Source organism: Stegodyphus dumicola, chromosome 10 (genome assembly GCF_044657685.1).
Source record: "Stegodyphus dumicola isolate Sdum_Otavi_A_Nest chromosome 10, ASM4465768v1".
Classification (NCBI taxonomy): Eukaryota; Metazoa; Arthropoda; class Arachnida; order Araneae; family Eresidae; genus Stegodyphus; species Stegodyphus dumicola.
The window spans coordinates 147,718,242-147,742,200 of record NC_140777.1 but is presented as its reverse complement, the minus strand read 5'-3'; the positions used below and the strand labels follow the sequence as shown (position 1 = coordinate 147,742,200).

Below are 23,959 nucleotides of genomic sequence, written 5' to 3'. Positions count from 1 at the left end.
GTGTTCGTCGTCATATAAACACCGGAGCTACTCGAATTCAAATTTATTACTTCCGCGTCAGAAGAAACAACGCGATTTGGGCTTGGCGCCGTGGAGGGAGGGGAAGGGGGAACAGAAGAACTTAGACCTACAGGCGTCGGTGCACTGTCGGTGTTTGAAATTGAATGATCGTCATCGGATAAAAAACTAACATCTAGGGAATTGTGAAAATCCGTCAGATTAGTGAGCGCATGAAAAATGTTTTCACATAAAACATCTTTACTAGTGGAAGCTTCCAAATGCAATAAATTCGCCACTGATATAAAATCTGATAAAGAAAAATCTTTTAATAGAAGTTCTTTATGTTTTGCCAAATCGAAACTGTCCGGGAACGCGGCAAAATTTCGCATTCTCTTTCGCGAAGAATGATCAAAACCGGAATATCCGAGCACGGTATTAAATAATTTAATAACTTGTGTTGTGCCATATTTAAGAGAATTCGCTATCAGTGGGATATCACCTAATTTTAGGGCCATAGTTCTTTAAACAGTAAAATAGGACAATATGAATATGAAATAGGGTATGTATGAATGAGAATTAAACAGTATAAACACAGCTTAAAATCGTAATACTAATAAATTATGAACAAATTAGGGAAAAATGGGCCTACCTAACTTCGGGGCAGTCCTTATAATCCAATATATATCTTGGCCAATCCAATGTAATCCAAAATCGAATTTCGAATTAACGTCCAAAATCAGAAGAATGGACAAGTAGCATGTAACATCATTCACAGGTTGAAGAATATTAAATCGTCATAAAGGCACGTCTTGCCTTTGTTAGCTTTCTGAACGTCTTTAGTGATTGCTGGTGTCTAGGATTCGATTATAACGCATGCACAAAAGGCACGGTCGAGCCCCCAAAATGTGGGGAAAGGCAACGACATTAGTTGATAACACACATTTATTACTATTTACAAATATAGATTATATTAGGATTACAATTAATGATAATGGTATACGAGCGATCGAGCGACGTCTGCTCCGCTCGCCAGCTAATCCTCGTCTTCTCCCGAAGGCGGGAAACACATGCTGACGCAATGCATACGTCATACAGTAGGGGATTAGGGAATATCATGACATAACGTTTCCCACAGAAGTAGAACCAGCCACTTCCGTAGAAGATCTTAGAAGTTCTTAGTAGGAAGGCTAGTTCTTAGTAGGAAGGAAGTTCTTAGTAGGTTCTTAGGGAAGTTAGTCACTTCCGTAGAAGATCTTAGAAGTTCTTAGTAGGAAGGCTAGTTCTTAGTAGGAAGGAAGTTCTTAGTAGGTTCTTAGTGAAGTTAGTCACTTCCGTAGAAGATCTCAGAAGTTCTTAGTACAGCGTGTTCTGCCTTTGGGCATATTTGACTACGAGCGGCCGTAGTCTTTAACTGGCACGTTAGTACTCACCGGTGAGGTTTAATTACGGACCAACTCGGTTAGTTAGTTTTGCACAACTTCGGCTATAGTTTAGCTAGTTAGCTCACCGGTGAGGTTTAATTACGGACCAACTCGGTTAGTTAGTTTTGCGCAACTTCGGCTAAAGTTTAGCTAGTTAGAATTAGTTTAGTTTCTTATTTTTCGTTTTAAGTTAAAGCCCAAGTGGAGGTTTTCCTGTAAGCCCTATTGGACTTATATGTTTTATACAGTTGTAAGGAAGACCAGCAAATGAACTAGTCGAATGAACAAAGTCGCTAGACACTTCCATAAAAGTTCAAGTAGCGAAGGACACGTAAATTAACTAGAACTTTATAAAATATTTGCGCAAATCTCTGTGTAGTGTTAATTTACTATGAAATAATGTCACAGAAAAAATTTATCTTTCTGAAACTTGACATTGCGTTTCTGAACAATCATTTTTACTACCAGTTTTATGTTCCATATCTGTAATTTTGGGAGACTGTTTCTAAAACTAGCAGTCTTATCGTAACTACCCAGGTTCAGACTGCGTCAGATGTTAAATAAAGATCTGTATGCCAAGATCAGATTGAAATTCCTTTAATTTTAGAATTTTGAAATCATTAAAATAATTGTTTTCACCGTTTGAAACTTTAATGAAAATATCTTCCTGATATTAAATTTGTACTTCGAAACCTTCAGTTTTCAATTTGTTATTATCATTATTATCATCGTCATCAACATGATTGTTATTATTATTATAGTCGGAAGCGATTCCAGCGTGTTAAAAGAATTTGAAGAAAACAAATTAAAAAATTATTTAATTCTACTTTTATTTTTTTATCATTTTAAATTTAATTAAATAATTTTATGGTCTGTTAAATCTTACCTATGATATAATACTAACCTTAAAATTTACAAACTAGTAAAACCAAAGCACTTTTCATCAAACAAAACCAGCTGGTATTTTATGTAAATCAAATGTGTTACAATTCTAAAATATTTTTGGCCTTTCGTTCCCCTAAAAAACTCACCTGCTTGTATTTTTTGGATTTTTAGAAGATAAATAAAGTGCCATATATTTCCAGTTTGCTTCAAGCCTACTGTAGCTAACTATCTACATATTTCAGAGAAATTTAATGTTTACTTCTTTCCAACGGAAATAAATGACTCTCGCTATCACAAGGAAATAATTTTAAGTTTTTTCGGCATTTAGAGCTTTATGAAAAATGTTTTATTAAATAAATTTGAAATTTTATGTTAAAACACTTGGTAGTTTATCAAACACCTTTTCTAACAAAAATATATTAAATTTTGGTTCCTTTTTAAGTGTATGTAGTTAATTCTATAGCTGCGAGTGATAAAGTTTCATTGGAGGGAAAAACTGTTCCGTCTGAATAATCATGAAATTTTGATAAAACCCTCACAACTCTCTGACACTTAACCATGAAATATCTATCCACTTTTTGTCACAAAATTTAAATTGGAAACTGTGTCGAGTTGAACCAGAACGTTAAAATGCTAAAGCCTGAATAAATTCATCTTTAGAACCAACAGAACTAATATTTCGGAAAAGCAGAATTAATATTTTTAAAGCACAACTTCCAACAACCCACATTTCTCCGCTTTCCAACGGAAGTTCAATTAATTTTACAGAAAGTGTGAGAGAAATTACAGTTTGTTTTTTCCCACCGTTAGAAAAGGAAATTCGCTCTTCAATATGACTGCAAGAAATGTAATATTTTTTCCCTCAGACAGCTCTACATTTATCCTAGTACTCCCTTTGGGTGAAATATAAACCCTTGTGAAGCATCTTCGAAAAAAATGGCAATCGAAGATAAATTTTTGCAGTAGAAGGATAGTTACACGTCTAGCTGTTTCTTGCCACTGTAAAAAAAATGATTTATAGATGCGAAGCTACTCTCTTACGCGATGAAAAAGAAAAACATGAATGCTTTTTTTGCAGTCTGTTGTAGGATCTATTAGTGAACTTAGAAGATTAAAGGAGGCTTAAGTTTAATTCCGAAAGTTTATGTTTTGAAGAACTTGTTTAGAATTTTCGAATGTTAAATTTGTCCTCCTGTTATATACATCTAAGCATTATATGATGAATTAATATTTCGTTCAGAGTTAAATTTAAATCCTGACTTGCTCATAAATTAGAAATATTCCTTATGAACACAATAGTTAATAACTTAAAACATAAGTCATTGAAAAAACCAAACACTAAATAAAACCCGGCCTCTCCTTAAGAACAAAGGTGTAAATTCAAAGTTTAAGGAATTATAGTCGCATACTTACTTATACAGTTCCTTTTGACTCGCGCGTACCATCTAAACAAAAATGGAAAGCCTTTAGTACCGCCACTACAAAGTACTACTACCAAGTTTACGAGTGTTGGAGAAAGAACTCAATCAAGATGTTGGGATTTTAATTTTTGAATTTAATAGTTAAAAATACTTTCTTTCTTTGCGTACCACCTATTTTTCTCTTGCGTACCACCGGTTGAGAACCCCCGGACTAGAGGATTCCATATTATAACTAATATTCTTACGAATTTTGTATATATTGTTGCATGCATACGGGTTCGCAATAGATTGAATGCACACAGGTCCGATGATAGATTAATAAAATTTATTTTAACAACAGGAACAGTTCAAAGTTCTTGAATTTCCATAGAAATATTCGTACAGGTGTTAACGGTATCACAGTACAATCAGTAGTTACGCTTCAAACTACTAAGAACGATAAATACAAAGTAATGCAAAGCGCATCTTAAAAAAAAAAAAAAAAAAAAAAAAAAAAAAAAAAAAAAACGCTTATCCGATCTCACGCTGAACTAACAACTCGCAACAATAAGAACAACAGTTAACTAAACAACTGAGAGCAGAAGCTCTCTCTCCAGCCTCATATAGTTTTCAGCCAGCTAGCGAAATATTTCTACTTTCTGCTTCTTGAAATTTCTGGAAAACAATATCAGGGTCAAATTACGGTTATAGCTTTATAGTGATCAATTACATTTATTCAATTAGAATACCTACTATGGTGATACAGGAACCGCACCGAATCGTCGCCAAATTTGGCCACAAAATAAGTCGTTAACACTTTGTTAGCTTGGCGATATCTCGCCAAATTACCGAGATACCCATTGACTCAATGTTAAACAGATTTACCCCAGTATTCTTACTTTTATGGCATAGCTTTCTCTTAAAGTTTGTTTCACGTTAAATTATACCAAAAATTTCAACAATTTCACATATAACTGCACTTAAACTTTCACACTAACTGCACACTATCTATGTACGAAATTTGTAACAATGTTTTAGTAATTTTCCTGAAATTTTAGCATTTTTTGTATAACGTAACATGAAATACTTGAAAGAGACGAAGCTCTGCGGACATTTTGTCTATTTAACAGTGAGGTAAAAACGGCTATCTCACGAAATTGGCGACATATCGTCAAGCTGGCAGTAAGTTTTGGCGAAAATTCACCAAAAGTCGCTAAACTTGACAACATTTTTGTCCTGCCCATGCATACGTGTAATTGGTATTGTAATTGAGTAGCTGTAATTGATCCCGATATGTAACTTATAACCGTAACCCACCCTCATACGTTTCCTAGTGCTTTCAAGAAGTGGAACATACCATAGATTTTTCGACGGTCGAGGATAAATTATATAAGACCGTGGAGAGCATCATTTCTCAGTTCTTCAGCTCAGAGTTGGTTTCGGAGTACCGAAATATCTCCGAATGTACTTCGCTCTTTAAATGCGCTTTGCATTGCATTGTATTTAACGTTCTTAGTAGTTTGAAGAGTATTTGATTGTACTCTGTGATACCGAGAAGAGCTGTACGAGTATTTTTGTGGAAACTTCCAGAACTCTGTAAAGTATAGTTTTTGGTAAAATAAATGTTATTAAGCTATCATCGGTTCTGTGTGCATTCAATCCATAACGAACCAGCTCGCAACCAATAATATGCCGGGTTAGGTTACCAGGAATAAGTCAAAGCACGCAAGGGCTATCTGCCTGGGATGACAGATTCCTTCGTCGAGATTATTTTAAGGGAAACTCGCTTGAATTTACGTTAAATATGAGGAAATCCAAGAGGACTTACAGTCAGCCCGTTTGCCTAGGATAAAAGCAGGGCAGAACGCCCCGTAGTAAGTGGTTTAACTACTCGGCCAGTAATGAGGCTATTAAAATTAACAGAAAAATTCTACTGACAATTAATCTGGATTTTCAAGCAATTTAATCTGGAGAAAATGGTCATTTGGTAACGTAAATCAAAACTAGCATTCAAAACGAAATAGACATGATAAATAATCGAAGAATAAACATCATTAGGCATAAAAGAAACTAAACTCAAATGGCATTAAAGGACCATATTAACAAACAAAGTCATTGAGCTCAATTCCAGGTAAAAAGTTGATTAGAACGCTTTTATTTTTGGTACTGTTCTGAATGAAAACAATTTCCAAATACCTCGACATCATTTGCTATCACTACTGTTATCCTTCGCCCTATTTTGTTTTCCTTTCGGTAGTTCTCTACAAGATCAGCAGACAAACCTGTTTAAGCTCTTCTCAATACTGACGTCATTTATTTGCAGAAGTGGGAGAGGTGAAGATGTAGAGAGAACAGAGAAGTTACTTTTCAGCAGATTAAAATCAGTGACGTTATATAAGATCAAACTTCGTAGTATATTACCTTAGTGCTATAGACGGTTGACGGTTGTATTTTAGTTCGTTCTGTATAATCAGGAATACTTATATATACGATAACCTGGATCTTATACATGTACATAAATCCCTGGTGTATTTAGCTTCAACACTCACAAATAGAATTCACGTTAGCTGAAAATTATTCTTCAACTGTAAGAAGCATTATGATATTTTCATGCTACAAAAATTTTGTTCAAACGAAACATAAGTTTGATTCCTGTGAATGACGGTTCTGAAAAAATTTGCAATTTGCTTGCTGATTCTGTCTGTTTACGTGTAGTTAGTCTATTGTGGACAGCACATATCTCAGCAAATAACGCTGAAAAAGACACAAAGCTCATAAAAACTAAGCACAGAGTTAAATCAATCTTAAAATCTGTAAATTCATTAGGCTACGCGGAGCAGGAAATTGGAAAAAAATCAAATATAACTTCGCGAAGTTTAAATGCTGGACTATCCGATGCTAGCCGGACGTGATTTCCAATTATACCACGAAGGCACTCGATAAAGAGTTAATAGAATTTTTTTATGTAGGAGAAGTGGAAAATTAGCAATGCGCTCAGCGAGACCCGGCTCACCGGACCTCTAGAATACGCGCCTAGTGTGCTACCGTTACACCACGAAGGCGTGCATAAAGGAGGAAGAAAATGCCTTACATAATCTCCCTTTTAAAAAGCTACTGGAATTAGGGTACCCAATCGCCAAATTCTGGTGGTGAAAAATCATTACCCACCAACGTTTTTAGTTCGGGCCCCACTGTAGGATTGTTAGGTATTTTTATGATGAAGACGGGGAAAAATGAGCAATGCCCTTGCCGGGACTCGAACCCGGACCTGTCGAATGCGCGCCGAGTGCGCTACCGTTACACCATGAAGGCATGAAGAAAGGAGAGAGAAAATACCTTGTAAAGTAATAAAATACTTACATTATCCTCCACTTAAAACACAATCGGGAGGCGGGGACGCATTTGCCAAATCCAGGTAATGACGAGTTCTCTTCCTCAGCATTTTAGTTCAGTCACCACTGTAGAAAGATTTCGAAATTTTCGAAGCCAGGAAACACGGTGAATGAAGGATGCTATCGGCGAGGTTCGAAGTTCGGCTCTTTCGAGGCTAGTTGGACCTGCTTTAACAATAGAAGTGAATAAATTTAAAAGTGTGTGATACATACAGCATTTAGAATCACAGACCTATAAATTACATAAACATGTCAAAAATATACTATTCAGTGAAAATTTCTAAAACGTTTCTATCGGTACTGCCTGTTTAGAATTCTCATAAAACATGAAACAATATTTGTCTGCAAGGTTTAGTATTAAATTAAAAAGAACACGCTTTTAAATGCAATATTTTTCTTCGGTTATCTGAAATAATCCATTTCAAAAATAGATAAAATGGTTTAGAATAGCAGAACCTACGTAAATTTTTCATTGGATTGTTTTTAGTACATTAATTCTGCTAAGAACAATGGCAAAATTACTGAAATTATGTTACATATTTTTTTTCGATCAAATTGCACACCGTTAAGGAGTAAACTGTAGAAATATTCCTAAATATATGCATTTTCAATAATACTTAAGGATATTTAATTATATATGAATAGTTTTTATAAAAATTTCGCAGAAAGTTTCACCGAAGCGTTTGAAACGTTTATAATTTGAGTTTAAAATTGAAATGTTAAAAGATTAAAATTTTGAAAATAAAGACTCAAATTCTATGTATTCGTATATTTCCTTATACATAATTTCTGTTATTATTCTTGTTTAGTGGCCGCATTACCAAATGGTTAAATCGCTTAGAAATGATGATACTGTAGCAAATGTATAGCAATCAATTAAACATACGCATTACCTTTAATTAAATTATTTATAATAAAACATATCTGCGAAATAAAACTTCTGGATAGCAAAAAAAAAAAAAAAAAATGTATTTGCAATAAAAATACAATCTTTGAAATGAACATTCGCATTTTTTATTAATCTTTTTACATTGACTTTTTTTTAGGAGCTGCAAAACTTGTGTAAATTTTTTGCTAGATTGTTTTTAGTATATTAATTTTTCTAAGAACAATGCCAAAATTACTGAAATAAAAAGTTACCGTTTTTTCATCAATATGAACCCATTTAAGGAAGTAGCTGTACGAAGATTTCAAAGCCATAATATGTACTTTATAAAGTATTTCTCCCGCCTTCATAGCGAGCCTTCGTGAGGTAGTGGTTCCGCACGCTAGGCCGATATCCAGAGGTCCGTGGTTTGATTCTCGGCGAAGGCGATTACTCATTTTTCACATTTCCTGCTTCCAAAAAATACCTAATGTCTCTACAGTGGCGTCCGAACGAAAAGAGTGTTGGATGATGATTCTCTTCACCCAGGATTTGGCGATTGAGTCCCCTAAAAACCCCAGTCGCCCTTTAAAAGGGGGATTCTATAAAGTATTTCTTCCGCCTTCTTAGCGAGCCTTCGTGGTGTAGTGGTTCTGCATGCTGGGCCGGTATCCAGAAGTCCGTGGTTCGATTCCCGGGGAAGGCAATTGCTCATTTTTCATCTCTCTGGCTTTTCCAATTAACCTAACGTCTCTACAACTTCCTTTATATAAACTGTCTGAAGATAATTTTATTAACAACTTTGAAAACCTGTGAGAGCTAATATTTGCTGGCGCAGCTCAGTATTGTCGGAATTCTTCTGTTGGACATTCAGTAAGGTCAAGTAATATGACCTTTGTTCACTGGTGAGATTTTCATGGTGTAATTTTCAGAAGATTATTTTTCAAGTGGAAGTAAAAAGGGAACTGCACTGATATTAATTTGTTGATTTATAGACTAAGTACAACTCCTTCCTAATTTTTTTAAGGAACTGAATTTGTTAAGATAATAATCTCAAGATTTCTCTCACAAGTTGTTTTTAATAAAAACGGAAGCGATTCCTTTATAGAAATAGAGCAACCACTTATCACAGAATGCTAAAGATTCAGAATGTGAAAGTAAGATACAAGTGGCTTGTGAAAATAACGCTTATATATATATATATATATATATTATATATGTGTGTGTGTGTGTGTAAGATTACAAAAAATGCAAATCAAAATTATGTATAGTAAAATGCCTCTTAATTGCTTATTTTTAATTTGGATACTTTGTTTTTAATAATAACTTTCTCTAAACTGCGTCCTATCCGAAAACGCATTCCGCATTATGTCATCTTGAAACTTCTGCATTGCCTATAAGTTTTAGCCAATCAGATTAACGAAAAACTTTACTATAAATATCGTTGCAATCCTACTCATTCTGATTGTCCGTAGGGGATTAGATCAATATAGCTTATTAAAGCCCAACTGGGCTAATATAAGCATAAGCAATTAGCATTTAAGCATTTACCCTCCCTCTTTCTCTGCATGTGCTTGCTGGCTGAAGGACATCGCTTGCTTGGCTGCTTTTGTTAAAAATGTAATGCGCCATCATCAAAACTGTGGGTGTGCAGATTGCCCCTCCCCATTGTGAAGTGCAAGAAGTAATAAAGATATAGAATAGAAGAGAAACACGCCAGTGTTGAAGAATCACAAAATCACTTGATATTCCAAATATATCTTTATTACTTGTTACACTTCCCAATGGGGCAAATTTGCACCCCACAATTTTGATGATGGCGCATGACATTTTTAACCAAAGCAGAAAAGCAAAAGACGTCCTTCAGCCAGCAAGCACATGCAGAGAAAGAGGGAGGGTAGTAGGATTGCAACGATATTTATAGTAAAAGTTTTCGTTAATCTGATTGGCTAAAACTTATAGGCAATGCAGAAGTTTCAAGATGACATAATGCGGAACACGTTTTCAGACAGAACGCAGTTTAGAGAAAGTTATTGCTAGAGACAAAGTACCCAAATTAAAAATGAGCAATGAAGAGGCATTTTAAATTATAATTTTGATTTGCATTTTTTATCTTATATATATATATATATATATATATATATATATATATATATATATATATATATATAAGATAAAAAATGCAAATCAAAATATATATATATATATATATACATTTTCAAGAATATTTAAAGAAATTTGATTATAACTAAAACTATACTGTGTAAAATATTTCGACAATCATACTGCTCTTAGTACACAAAGCCTATTCAGAAGCAGAAATTTTTTTGATATCAGTAGATGGTGATCACGTGTTAAACATGATGTTCCTTTTTCCTTTCAGCAGACTTGCCACCGCGGACTCAGTTAAACAAGAAGAATTAAGTTCCTCTTACAGGATTCAATTCTTTGTTTTTTAAAAATATTTTTGGGCACTTACGGAATCTCCCATCGACCAACATTTGCCTATTAAAGAAAATACGCCAGACTACGCGAATTTTCACCAAAAATATAAAAGTCTTCTCAAATACGCTGGGTTTGGTGGAACCTTGATTACGCATGTTAGTTATTATTCTTGAGTAAAGACTCCTTTTTTTCCCCTCTATCACACATTTTCGAAAAAAAAAAAAAAGATTAAAATTTGGGATCTGTCTACTACAGAAGAGCATGCTGTTGAATGTTTCCAAAGTTATGGAATCTTATATAATCTTTATATAAAAATATAAATAAATGATAATAAATTTGAAAGAAAAATACGAACAAAACGTTTTTTCTTGTACTTAGTAAATTGATTTTTTGGTTTCGCGGCGTCTCTTGGGGTCAACGGGATTTTCTGTAAGTACCTGTTTTCGATTCTATTTGATCAAAGTTTACCATTAAATGGCTAATGAATATAAATATTAAATATTTTCTTCTTTTAAACCATCTGATATCGGTCATTTCGCCACACGAGGCTTTATACACAATCTTCATGTATTTGGTATGTTTAATTCCTTATATATTAATTTATCTTAAAAAATGAATTATTTTTTTGAAATTAATACAATATCAGTGTAAAAAGTATTCATAAATATATACAATTTCAATAAAATTTATAGATATTTGATTATATTTTTTTACGTAAAAGCATTCTTACAATTATACTGGTGTTTGGTATGTAAAAAAAACCTGACAAGGCGTTATATATATTTCATGTATTTGTTATGTGTAATTTCTAAAATAATATATTTCTTCTTCTTTTTTTGTTTTCTACTTTATTACATAAATCACCTGTTTAATTTCAAAGTTAGTTAACATTCTACGTCTGATATCATGAAGATCTTTATGTTATACAATAATTTATCCCAAGTAATAACATTTCTGGCTACAGCTCCTAAGAACTAAATGTTTTTGTTCTATAATTATTCGAAAACATCGTCATTTTGAGAGTCGAATTTTTGTGAGCTATTTTGATGTCATCTAAGACAAAGCTATGTCTAGATAGAATAGGATTCTACCTTCACATAATGGAGTATAAATTTAATTCTGACATAAAAAATGGCTTGATATAATACTCTGCCATAATGTTGATTACTAATTAATTAATTTGTTGATTTTCTAATTATCCATTTCCATTTCTAATTGTAATAATTTATTTCATATCCAAACTTTATTTTTCAATCCCAAACCTGGTAGACAACTTTTATTTTCAATTTTTTATAAGAACAAAATGTTTTACATTATCCCTCATAACTAATGTTTTTTCCTAAGACTGCTGTTACTTATTACAATAAAAGGGACGATCCGTTATATGTTTTTTTCTGTTTTGAGCTGTTTAAGTAAATCATTCAGAGAACAGTTTTTAAGAGAAGCGATGTTTTACTGTATATATCTCTTAGAAACCTACCAATATTTTTTCTTTAAATCAATGACGAAATATTATTAGTATCTTATTTCTTAGAAGTATTTCCTCTTTCGCTTTAAAGAAAATGTTTCTTAATTGCCGTTATAAGATTAAACGTACTTTAGCTTAGTTCTAAAACCTATTCGAACTTTCAAGTCTTCCAGATGAGTTTTCGTCTTAGCTCTATATGGCAGTACCATAACTCTATATGAATATAAAAGCAATAAAATCAACTAAGATTTTATTGAGCTATCATCTTGAAATTTAGAAGTAAACGAGCATTGCTTTCCTCCCTTTTTTTTTCTACAGCAGACAATGCAGCATTCAGTTGTTTGTACTTCACGCGAATACGTATATCCTAGCAAACTCGCTCATTCGTGTAAATTCACGAACTGCTATTTAAATTCAAAGCAAAGCGGAAAACTCGCCAACAGGTAAAATAATGTTCACATCGGACACAAACAAGAGAGTGCGTATAAAACTAGCTGGACTCATCTCATTTTCTAAGATGATTATATTTAAAATTTCTTTCATTTCTGTATTCTGATGAAACAGACAAAACAGAAGGAGTGTAGAACAGATTTTAGCACAGGCGGAAATGGGTTATAAAATAAGCAAAACAAAATATCTTAAAAGCACACACACACTAAAATCACACTAAAATGAAATACAATTTCATAAAGAAAGATATTAAAAAAATCTGAACGTTTCAGATGTTAACAGTCTTAAGTTTTTTTGCGCTCTCATAGTCTATACGTCTTCTGTTGCACTCATTCCTACTAATCCATTTTATTTCTCTTTTTAGCTTTCTTATTAAGCATAATTTTTTTCACACTTACATCATATGCAATTCAACAGCAATTGTAACTTTGCTAATAAAAGCAGCATAGTGGTATACGTTTTGAATTCCCAACGCAGAGTTAAGTATTGGCCTACATTTTTCTGTCATTTTCAGTATTTTCTGGTTGATCTTTGGATTATGGTAACTTGGCGATTTTTTGGCGAAAATTTGACGACCAACTCTGCTACAGCAACCCTCTATTTCCTTTTTTTTGCCGCCATTTTGTCTTCACGAAGTAAAGACATATTTCTTTTCTTTTTATTTACTCAACACTTTTTCCAACAATCTGCTAGCCGAATTACACTTATGCTAGAAATTTTATGGAACAAAACTGCTTAATCATGACAAATATTAACTGCAAAATTGGGAAAAAGTGCAGAATCGCAAACTCCTTGCTTTTTCAAATTCGCACATACACAGTAACCATATACACGTCGACTTATTTTTACTTAAAAAAACATCCCAGAATTGCACAAAAATGGCATTGCGCACACTCTTCGCTTTATCCATCTAAACTGCTATTTTCTCATAAATTACAAAAATTTGCACGAAAATGCAGGAAAATTTTGTGAATCTTTAAACTCAGTAAAAAGCACATATATGAAATTACCTGATCGCAAAAAATTATATTACCTATCCAAGGATGAACATTTCCACGTATAATATAAATAAAATATCCAAAAACTTTTAACTCTAAATTATCTATTATAAACGTCACCAAGAATTCATAACAAAACATTAAAAATGGTTACAAAGACTTAGTGTCAAATATTTAAATTATTTCCATGCACGTTTACATCTACTCAAACGTATACCAAATTGCTACAAACATATAATTCACAAAATAACTATCATTTAATTAAAATATAATTAAACCATGTACACGTCGACTTATTTTTACTTAAAAAAATCATCCCAGAATTGCACAAAAATGGCATTGCGCACACTCTTCACTATATCCATGTACACTGCTTTTTTCTCATAAATTAGAAAAATTTCACGAAAATGCATGAAAATTTTGTGAATCTTTAAATTCGGTAAAAAGGACATCTATGAAATTATCTGATCGCGAAAAAGTATATACCCTTTCCAAGGATGAACATTTGCACGTATAAAATAAATAAAATATCCAAAAACTTTTCCCTCTAAATTATCTACTATAAACCTCACCTGCCAATTTCTAACGCAAACATTAAAAATGGTTCCAAATACTTAGTGTCAAATACTTAAATTCTTTCCATGCACAATTACTTCTACTCAAACGTATTCCAAAATACTACAAACATATAACTCTCAAAATTACGATCATTAAATTAAAATATAATTAAATTAAAAAGGACTACTTAAAATATAAATAAGCACATACATTAAATTAATAAAAATTAGCTTAAAATCCTAATTATTTTAAACTAAATCATTGCTAATAACAATTTTCCAATAATACCATATTAATTTATTTACTCCTTACATTTAGAACAATGCATAAAATTAATATCCTCAAATAATTAAAAATACTAACTTACCTAATCTTCTACAGAATCTTGTGCATGGCGGATCACAAAATGTCCATTTTCACCAGATTTCGTGCACCGCCATTCAAACTTATTTGTAATATCCTTTCTTTCACACAATCTCATTTCATACCCACATGTTGGACATTCATACCTATCCGCAATTAATCAATTAATCAGCAATTCTTTTCAATTACACATAAACGCAATAAAAATTTCGGATTTACGTTATATAGGGCCATGGGATCCAAATATTAAACAACACTGTTTCACAGAACATAGAATGAAACTAATGCTGTACAGCAGATATTTTTACAAATTTACCCCCTTTTCCGATTAAAGAACAGTGATTCGTCCATTAATGTCACATGACACTGCTTTCTCATGATCTCTCATTTCCCTCACACAAAATAATGCGTAATCGGAACTGAGTACTTCTCACATTTTTCCCAAAGTCCTAGGTAGGAACCTTTATCGCCTCCAAAATGTCGCCAAACTACCTGTTACCATGTTCCAAAGATCAGCCTATTTTCTTAGTCCATCATCATATCAGTGTTCAGTTTTCTTGCTAAGATGGCTTTGCAGAACTTTTTTTGTTTTTTACTTTTAATGCTTTATAGGTTTGCTTTATTTATTAAATATCGCCTTCTTGATGCTTACGCTACATAAAATTCGAACTGCAAAATCACAAACTATATAAAAATATTATTTCCCATAGACAGTATGTTTTATTCCGCACAGTGTTTCCACTGCTCGCCTTGGAATCGTTTAGTTTTTTAATCAAAAATTATTTAAAGACATGAAAGATACAAGAGATAATAAAGGTATGGAATAGATATGAAAGATATTACAAGATATGAAATAGATACCGAAACAAATTTGAAATTGAAGATTCGGGCTTCCAGTTGCCCTACTCGGATGGACGACTATATTGTTCAGAATTCGATGTCGCTAGGTATCGTGCTTCGTTCACAGTGCGAACAACATACATACATTCATACAGATTCTTCATCATTTAATATCTTTAAATATAATACAGAGATTATTTGAAATTAATTCCACAAGCATCGTAAAATAGGGTGATAACATTTGGTGGCAACAATTCGAAAAGTGATACAACGAATTTTAAGTATTTCGACCCAGAATGCCGTTTAGAGAATAACACCCCATTCGAGAAGTGTAAATGTTAACTACCTTTTGCATCGTTATCGGAAAATGAAGCTTCTGATATCGTGAAACTTATCGGTACAGAATTAAGGGAGGGAATTTCTTACGATCCGTGTAGTTAAAATATTGTAGTAGACAGCCAATGAATTTGTAAATTTCTATTTATTGAGCTTAGTTTTCACGTAATAGCTTCAACTCATCTGAAGAGCTTGAATTATTTTTATGTTATATCCATATGAGGTATTATTAGTGCAAATTCTGAGATACGAAATTTAATGATTTACGCCAAGTCCACCTTATAAATTTTATCCCCATACCGATAAATTTTTTATCCTAATCATACGATATACCCTTCTACATCTGGTATTGCTTTTAAAATATTCAGCATCGTGTGAGTGCTACTTGAAAATGTTTTTTACCGTAATGTTGAGAAAAGCAGTGTGATAAATTAGATCCTTAAAATCTAAAACAGAACTTTTGATCTACTTTATAGCGCATAATCTTTCCAACGCTATAAAAGAAACGAAATAAAAGACACATTATTTCAAAATGTTTGAAGAGTTTGGGGAACGTCAGGAAACAACTAAGCAAGTAAATTGTTTCAATTAGTAAATGATTCAATATAGACGAAAGTAGCTAGGTGTGTGTGTCATCTTACGTTTTGGTTTTTCAGGTTGGATTTTATGTAAGGTATACGTGTCTGTATTTTGTAATGAGGATGATGCCAGCTGCGTGCATATAAAAATATTTTAGATACACATTGTTTTTCAGATGATTAACTTAAGAACTTGGCTAGGGAGGATTTTCAGAAGAATTTACTGTGATTCTAACTTTAAAAAATTTCTCATTTATTCCAAACTTACACCAAAAATTGAAATAAAAAGAAGCAACGTGTCAGGATTAAAATAAATAGAAAAAATAAAATTAAAAAAGGTAAAAGATTTGAAGGCTTTCAGATTTTATATTACGCCCAAAGGGATATTTTTTAACGTTTCGTGTGATACCATTGTTTATTAAATATCCTCTTCTTCGCACTTTAAACATAATTAATTCAATTCAACAGCAATATCACAAACTATTTAAAAAGAACATATCTTTAGAATTTCCGATACACAGTCTCGCGAGCTGGAGGGCAATTTTTTTCCCCCGTACAGTGTTGCTATTGCTCGCTTTGAAATCGTTGAGATTGTTACTCAAAAATTCGTTAGCGTTTTACAAAATATGAAATAGATAATAAAACAAATTCTATATTCCAAATCTGGTTTTCCATATGCCTATATTCTATTGGAGGACTACGTTATTTAATATTTGATGTCTCTAGGTACCACTGTCTTTTCACAATACGAGAAACATACATACATTCGGGCAGATTCTTCATTATTTGATTATTTAATTTCTTTAGGGTCTAAAATTTGGTGGGAAAAAATTTGAAAAATATAATGCCGATATATAGTGGACGAGGCAAAATGTCAAGACGAAATTAATACTCCTTCTGGCCAAACTGTCCCTTTGGGCTAAAAATATTTTCATGTGCATTTAAATATGCAAGCGCACTCATACATACAAGTACTCAAAGTTCAAGACTGAGCTCCATTTTTGTGTGTGAATGGAAAACTACATAAATGAAAATAAACGCGACAAGCTAGTTATTTCCCGATACCTGTCTCACGATAATAATCAACAACCCATTAGAAATATTAAATTAAAGAAAAGGTATCAAGCCTTTTGCAGAAAAGTTACCTGTAGATTCAGGGCATAGATGAAAGATGAATGTGGTTAAGTTACATTACTTGAACAGCAAAAGTACATGAAGCCTATCTGCCTAATAGGTTTTGTTTTGTTTATGTAATTACGGCAAAGCGTCGAGGGCTATCTGCCTAAGGGGAGGGAAGCCTTCTTGGAGAATGTTTTAAAGGAAACTGGCTTGTAGCCACATTACACATGGGAAAAATCACGAAAACGCCATGCAGCCAGCCCGTTCGCGGGATTCGAACTTCGGACCGAACTACCAGCGTTCAGTGGCTTTACCGCTCGGCCGCTGGTGGTCCCCCATCTGCCTAATAGGAAGGACGCATTTGTAGATGACTTTCTGAAGATTGGTTTGGTTTGGCTTATTTAATATTACGGCAAAACAAACTAGGGCTATCTGGCTAAGGGAAGGGATGCCTTCGTGGAGAACCTTCTAAGGGAAACTGGCTAGTATACACGTTACACATGGAGAAATCCAAGAAAACGCCCATGCAGCCAGCTCATTCGCGGGATTCGAGCCTCGGACCGAACTACCAGTGTTCAGCAACTTTACCGCTCGGCCGCTGGTGGGCCTGATTTTCTAAGGAAAACTGACTCACGTTGACCATGCAGTAAACTTCTAAAACAAATCATTATTCAGTCAGCCCGTTCGTCTAAAAGTCCAGCCGGGTGGAACGTCTAGTATTCAGCGGTCTTAACCACTCGAGGGCTGATGGGAAGGATGGATGAAAAATTCACTCATGTCTAAAAGTTAAGCAAAAATGAAAAAACGATAAAAAGAATATTTATTCAAATTCATCGAAACTTCCACACATTTTTATGATATAACAACAAATGCTAATGTGGGAAATGCATAAAAAGAGCAGTAAATAATTAAATTCTTGTGGTAAACCAAAATATAGAAATTTCGGTTACTGTTCTATAAGAAAAGATGATTAAATGTTGCAAGGATTATAGTTTGGCGTAAAACTAATTAAATACGCTTTCTTTTAATTTCGAGTTAAGAAATAAGTAATAAATTACCTAAACGTGATATTTGAGCATTAGATCGCAACAGAAAATGAACTGGTTTCCAGTACGGCATTTAAGAAGAAACCTTCAGCATATATATGCATAAATGCCAACATAAATATTACTGAGTTCGTAGAAAGCAATTTAGAACTAATCCAGTGTAAGTAATTAATCAGAGAGAAAGGCATAAAGTAATGAAGCAGCAGAAAATAGAAAACCAGTTGAAAAGAGAAACTTTTCTTATCCAAAAGAATTAAGTGGTTTTAGGAACCAATTAAAGTCATATGCTTGCCAATAATCTTTTTCTGATCTTTACTTTCCTGTCCGTTGGTCGTAAACGTATATTTCCAGTGATAAAAATGTTTTAATAACATATGTATATATTCATGCTTTGGTATTTTTTAAATTTAAAAATCAGTCTTATAAAAATAAAATATATGAGTCTTCATACATTACTCTTGCTTTTTTATAAATATATTTAAGAAATGTTTATATGTATAATAAAAAAATAAAATGTATGACTCGAATGTGACAATTTTACCGAGGTAAGTAATTTCAAAATTTGAGAATTTCATATCCTTTTTTGGCTTTCCTCGACGAATCGTTTAAAAATTTAATTAGAATAATTCAACATTTAAATAGCCCTTTTTGTGATTTATTAATATTTAATTTTCTTTAATTTATAATGTTATTACAAAGAGTAAGGGAAATAATTTTCGTACAAATAATTTATAAGTTTTCAAATGTTAAAATCCCTTATTAATATTCTTATGTAGTTTTTATTATAGATCCATAATCTAATAATCATATAAAAAGAGTCATTAGACTAGAAATATCTTCATCTTTAACTCTTTAATTCAGATAACGTTCCTTATTCACTACTTGCCAGCACTGAAGCTGGAGAACGAATTCTAAAAGATTCAGAGAATATGATCTCCGTTTTGAAAAATGAATGAAATCAAAGCATGAAATAAATAATTGAAGAAAGCTTTCACTACAATCTGTATAACAATTTTTGTCACTTAATATATAAATACCGGAAAGTTATTTTTCTAGATCCGCACTTCATTTTTAAATACAAATGCAAAAGATTGTATTTCACTCTTCAATTTGTGTATCAGACTTAAATATGAGCTCAAATAATTAAAATATTTTAGAATGAGAGTAACCGTTTACTAACTACAAATAAAGGAATCCTTTTGGAGGGAAGCCCACCAGCGGCCGATCGGTAAAGTCGCTGAACGCTGGTAGTTCGGTCCGAGGTTCGAATACTGCAAACGGGCTGGCTGCATGGGCGTTTTCGTGATTTTCCCCATGTGTAACGTGTATACGAGCCAGTTTCCTTTAGAAAGTCCTCCACGAAGGCTATCCCTTCCCTTAGGCAGATAGCCCTAGTGTGCTTTGCCCTAATCAAATACACATCACACCTTTTGGAGGGTATATAAGAAATTAAACTTTTAAATAAATAAATACTTTTAATACGTCTAAATAAATACTTTTATAGTTTTTTTAATTTAAAAATTGTATAACTTCAATATTTCATATGTTTAAGGCAGCTTTTCACCTGGAAGTATGTGCCTACGACCAATGGTTGCGAAAATAAAAGACGCCAATGGATTTTTGTGGACAATTTATACAAATATAATACTAAAATCTAATCAAAAATACACTTTGGTGAATTTCACGTAAGAAGGTATTCGCAGCGTTGTTCCGTAGAAAATTACCATATTTGTCATCGTATGAAAAAGCAATTATGGTCATTCTTTATTATTCGCGGAAAAATTCAACAGACTGTTTAGCCAAACAAATCTTAATTTAAAACTAATTAAAATATAATTCAAGGAAAAGATACACCACAGAAGAAAAGGTGCTAAGGTGAACACTCACCTTATAAGAGTCCGTTATACAAAGCTTCATCTTTCTGTCCAAGCATTTAAGCGAAGCAAAACAAATTTATGTTAGCGTAATATGTTTGTAATGAGAAGTTACTTTATTTCTCGTCTTGAGTGCCCACTATCATTTTAACATACTTGGTTGAAAATGGCTTTAATTCAAATTGTTTTGGGATGCATAATTTTGATTTTATGTTGCATGTAATAGAACTACGTATTAATCAAAGCGTGAAATGCTTCAGAAACCTGAATGATAAACACATGCTAATTGGGTAAGGGAAGACGCAAAACCATTTCATACAAAAAAGGTTAGTTTGTGAATTGTAGGTATTCTATGTTTCATACGTTGTCGTTTAAATTATTTGCTAAATTAATAAAATAAAACTTTTTTGTTTGTAATGTGTGTTGCATTGAATCCGGTTAAAGTAAGTATAAAGAATATATATATTAAAGGGACAAAGTTTAAAGTAATTTTATAATGTTATCTGTGTTACCTTTTAAAGAATAACTTAGTTGATATTAAAATAATATCCATTAAATGCCCTAAAATCGATACCAAATATTTCTTTTAATATTCGTTTTAATTTTATCACTAGTTCTTTGTAAGATTATTCATAACTGACTCTTAAAACTATTCTCAGTTTACATGTTTGTGATTTGGAGGGTTTCTCGTCTTTGAGCTTAATTCGAAATTTTTGGAAACACTAACTAAAGTTTAACTAAAAGTTTATTATCATTACGTCTTGTAGGTAGAATACAAATTTAGAAAACCTTATTCACTACTTGTGGTGTAACAGAAATAATAATGTTTTAATATCTATACAAGGAAGAGATTGCCCGATCCTGTATTTCGTTTATGTTATGGATTTTCCCATTTTCGAAGATGATATAAACTGCGGCACCGCTTTTTACGAGGATGATACTCCCATTCTTTCGATATTTCTGAAACTCAATTATGCTATTTCTGTGCTCCAGGACAGAATGCACGAGACAGAAGATTCGCGCTCCAACTACAGGACCAATATCAATAAGTCAAAATCAAAACTTTTAGCATTCCACAGACATGAAACATTTATTTATCAAATGCCCGGGCATTGATAATCAGATCATTAAGCAGTAATGGCCTGACAGACATGAAACAAGATGCATCAAACGAAATCTCACTCTCATTAACGAAAACCTTCTCCAAACTGCCACAGAGAACTATCCTGCGTTTCTGCTTTAGCGGTAATCTCACCTGCAACAATTCTATCGGCAAAGCCACTTGGCGCATTTATACTGCAGATATTCTTCTCATTCTCACCAATGCCTCGCCTGCTTACAATAAGGCCACAAAAATAGATTTCAATATGTTGAATACTTTTCAAAACACATTTCTCAGATGAAATCACTGGAGGCTTTTAGTTTGTTAAGAAGGAAAACACCCATAGATATAAAACTGATCCCATAATAGGTGACCACATTTATAAACTTAATAAAAAGTTCTTCAACAGAGCCATAGTAACAATAACGTATCCTACGCTGACAATTTCAGCTTTGCATTACCCAAGTCTTCTGAAATGGCTTTCTTCCTTAATAAATTTTTCTCATAACCTCTTGACCAGTAAAATCATAGAACGCTCTACTTTGTTCAAATTAATTTAATCTAGTTTCACTATTTTCGCTGAAGAACGAATTTCTTCAGCTCTCTCATAAATCCATAATTTGATATAGTCATCCCCTGACAACCGCTCACTTTCCTGACTGGTAGAAGAACATTTTCAGCTCTCTCCCAAGTCCAGAATATGATGCATCCACTACCTGTTCGCTAATTTCAATCTCGTTTGGAGAACTTCAGTTCTCTGTATGAAAACATTCTATTCATGACTACCAAGACTCATTTTATTCATGAGGTCTGTGCCTCATTTTATTTATTTTTCTTTCTGAAATTCTCCAGCTCTGGATTTTCGTTTAAAATTTCATAGGCACGGTTTCTTTACTGGAAGATATTGATAATAACTAACAGAATACGCGTCACAAAGGTGCTGATAATCATTCAATAAAATTATGAGCTGAAACTAACATAACAAGGTATAAAAGCGTCGGTCCGAGGTTCGAATCCCGCGAACGGGCTGGCTGCATGGGCGTTTTCGTGATTTTCCCCATGTGTAACGTGTATACGAGCCAGTTTCCCTTAGAAAGTCCTCCACGAAGGCATCCCTCCCCTTAGGCAGATAGCCCTAGTATGCTTTGCCGTAATTAAATACACCAAACACCAAAACTTCTTAGAAAAGGATGTTAGTTCAGTTTACGATGCAGAAGAAAAAGAACCACCGATGAATTCCGGGTTTGGTTTTGTAAAATGCTTTAAGTGTTAACTTTTATTAGTGCTAAGTATGACCAGGTCTCTCTCAGGAAGTCAAAATATATTTTCTTTTTTATTGGTACATCGGACAGGAGGATAATGTTTGTGCTTCGAATAAATGAAATGATAATGTAAAAGTGTTCCTAACTTTGGATTAAATATGTACTGCTACCTTTGGATAAGATTAATAATCTAGATAATTCAAGGTAAGATTTAATATTCTCTTTTTGTTAAGAAATGAATCTTATATTGCGAATTATTTCCGTTTTGACTGAACAGATGACTGAAAAACTATTATATTGCAAATGACTTCTTTATGTAATACTCTTCTTTATGTAATTAAAATGCCTGTAATAAGTCCTTATAGCATGAAGGGGTTCCTTTTCCACCGTTGGAAGACTGCAAAAAAATTTATGCTCAGTTAATGACATAAAAATGGCCTTTCTGACCTCATCAGCTAACTAAAAAAATGTTGTTTTATCTTCTCCAGCATGTTATCTACTTCATTTAAAGAAAGTTATGTCTTCTTTCTTTGTTATATAATTTAATGAGCAGGAAAAGTAAAAAAAAAAAATATTTTTCTGTTCATGTCCGTTCTAAAACGTTACTCGCTTTTTGTCAAATGTTGGCATATAATTTAATCAGGAGTTTCTGCTGACATTCAATTCCGTAAATTACTTTGCTTCCATATTTTGTACATGTGAGAAATATTACAAACAATTAAAATAATGCTTCAAAATTTTAAAAACGAAGTATTAAACAGAGCTTGAAAAGAAAGAAGAAATAAATTTAGAAAATAAACACTCTTCTTGCATGCTTAATTTAAGAGGCAAAAAATTATCACTAAGCAGTTTTTTTAATTGAAACAAAAAGTTAAACATATCTGTGCAATTAATGGAATAAAAAATGTTAATGACTTATCTAACTAAATGCTCCAATTAAAAGAAATCTTCAGTGCTAATAATAAATAGTAATTGCTCATAAAAAATAACAGAATAACTGCTTTGCTTTTTAAGATGAAAGCTTTCAAGTCAAACGATATGCATCTAAGTGAAAAAATTATCATACAGCTCTTCTAATTACTGCTTACTTAAATGCTGTAAGCTGTTCAAGAAACGCAAGCATAAACGAACACCTGAAGCTATACTCATTTTTTATTCTTAAAATAATTAATATAACTGCCATTTGAGCGTAACACGAAATCTCAACGTGAAAATGTAAGTAATCTGAAAAGAAATTTGAATAGGCAAAATTAAAAGTAGCACTTCTTTATGCAATACCTGAACGATCAATGGTAAATTTTAGTGTCTGGCCTACTTCTCTCTTTACTTTCCTCTAAGGAGGAGGCTGTATAGGCCTTCTCCTCAGCACCTTAATTTGAGAGGGAGATTAGGACAACAAGATTGTGTTTGTTAATCATCCAGTTTGTGCTAAACGAATCGCGATCTTTATATGCTGAAGCTATAGATAAGCTCATGCACAGTATTGCCAGTAATTTGTTGTGATGAAGAGGTTTATGTGAACAAATTGCAATCTGAAGTGAAAAGACAATGCCTGGA

At 32.9% G+C, this 23,959-nt stretch overlaps 1 long non-coding RNA gene across 2 annotated transcripts in view; it reads right to left on the bottom strand.

The window, feature by feature from the left end:
* LOC146995133 (uncharacterized) overlaps positions 1 to 14,502 on the bottom strand; it is a 156,616-nt gene extending 142,114 nt beyond the window's left edge. The window contains exons 1-2 of one of the 2 annotated variants that reach the window (XR_015043705.1): positions 14,250 to 14,502; positions 7,067 to 7,266 (exon numbers count right to left, since the gene is read on the bottom strand). This is a non-coding gene — a long non-coding RNA (uncharacterized LOC146995133). The remainder of the gene's footprint in view (positions 1 to 7,066; positions 7,267 to 14,249) is intronic. The other variant, XR_015043706.1, reaches the window with a different exon arrangement.
* Positions 14,503 to 23,959: the final 9,457 nt, after the last annotated feature.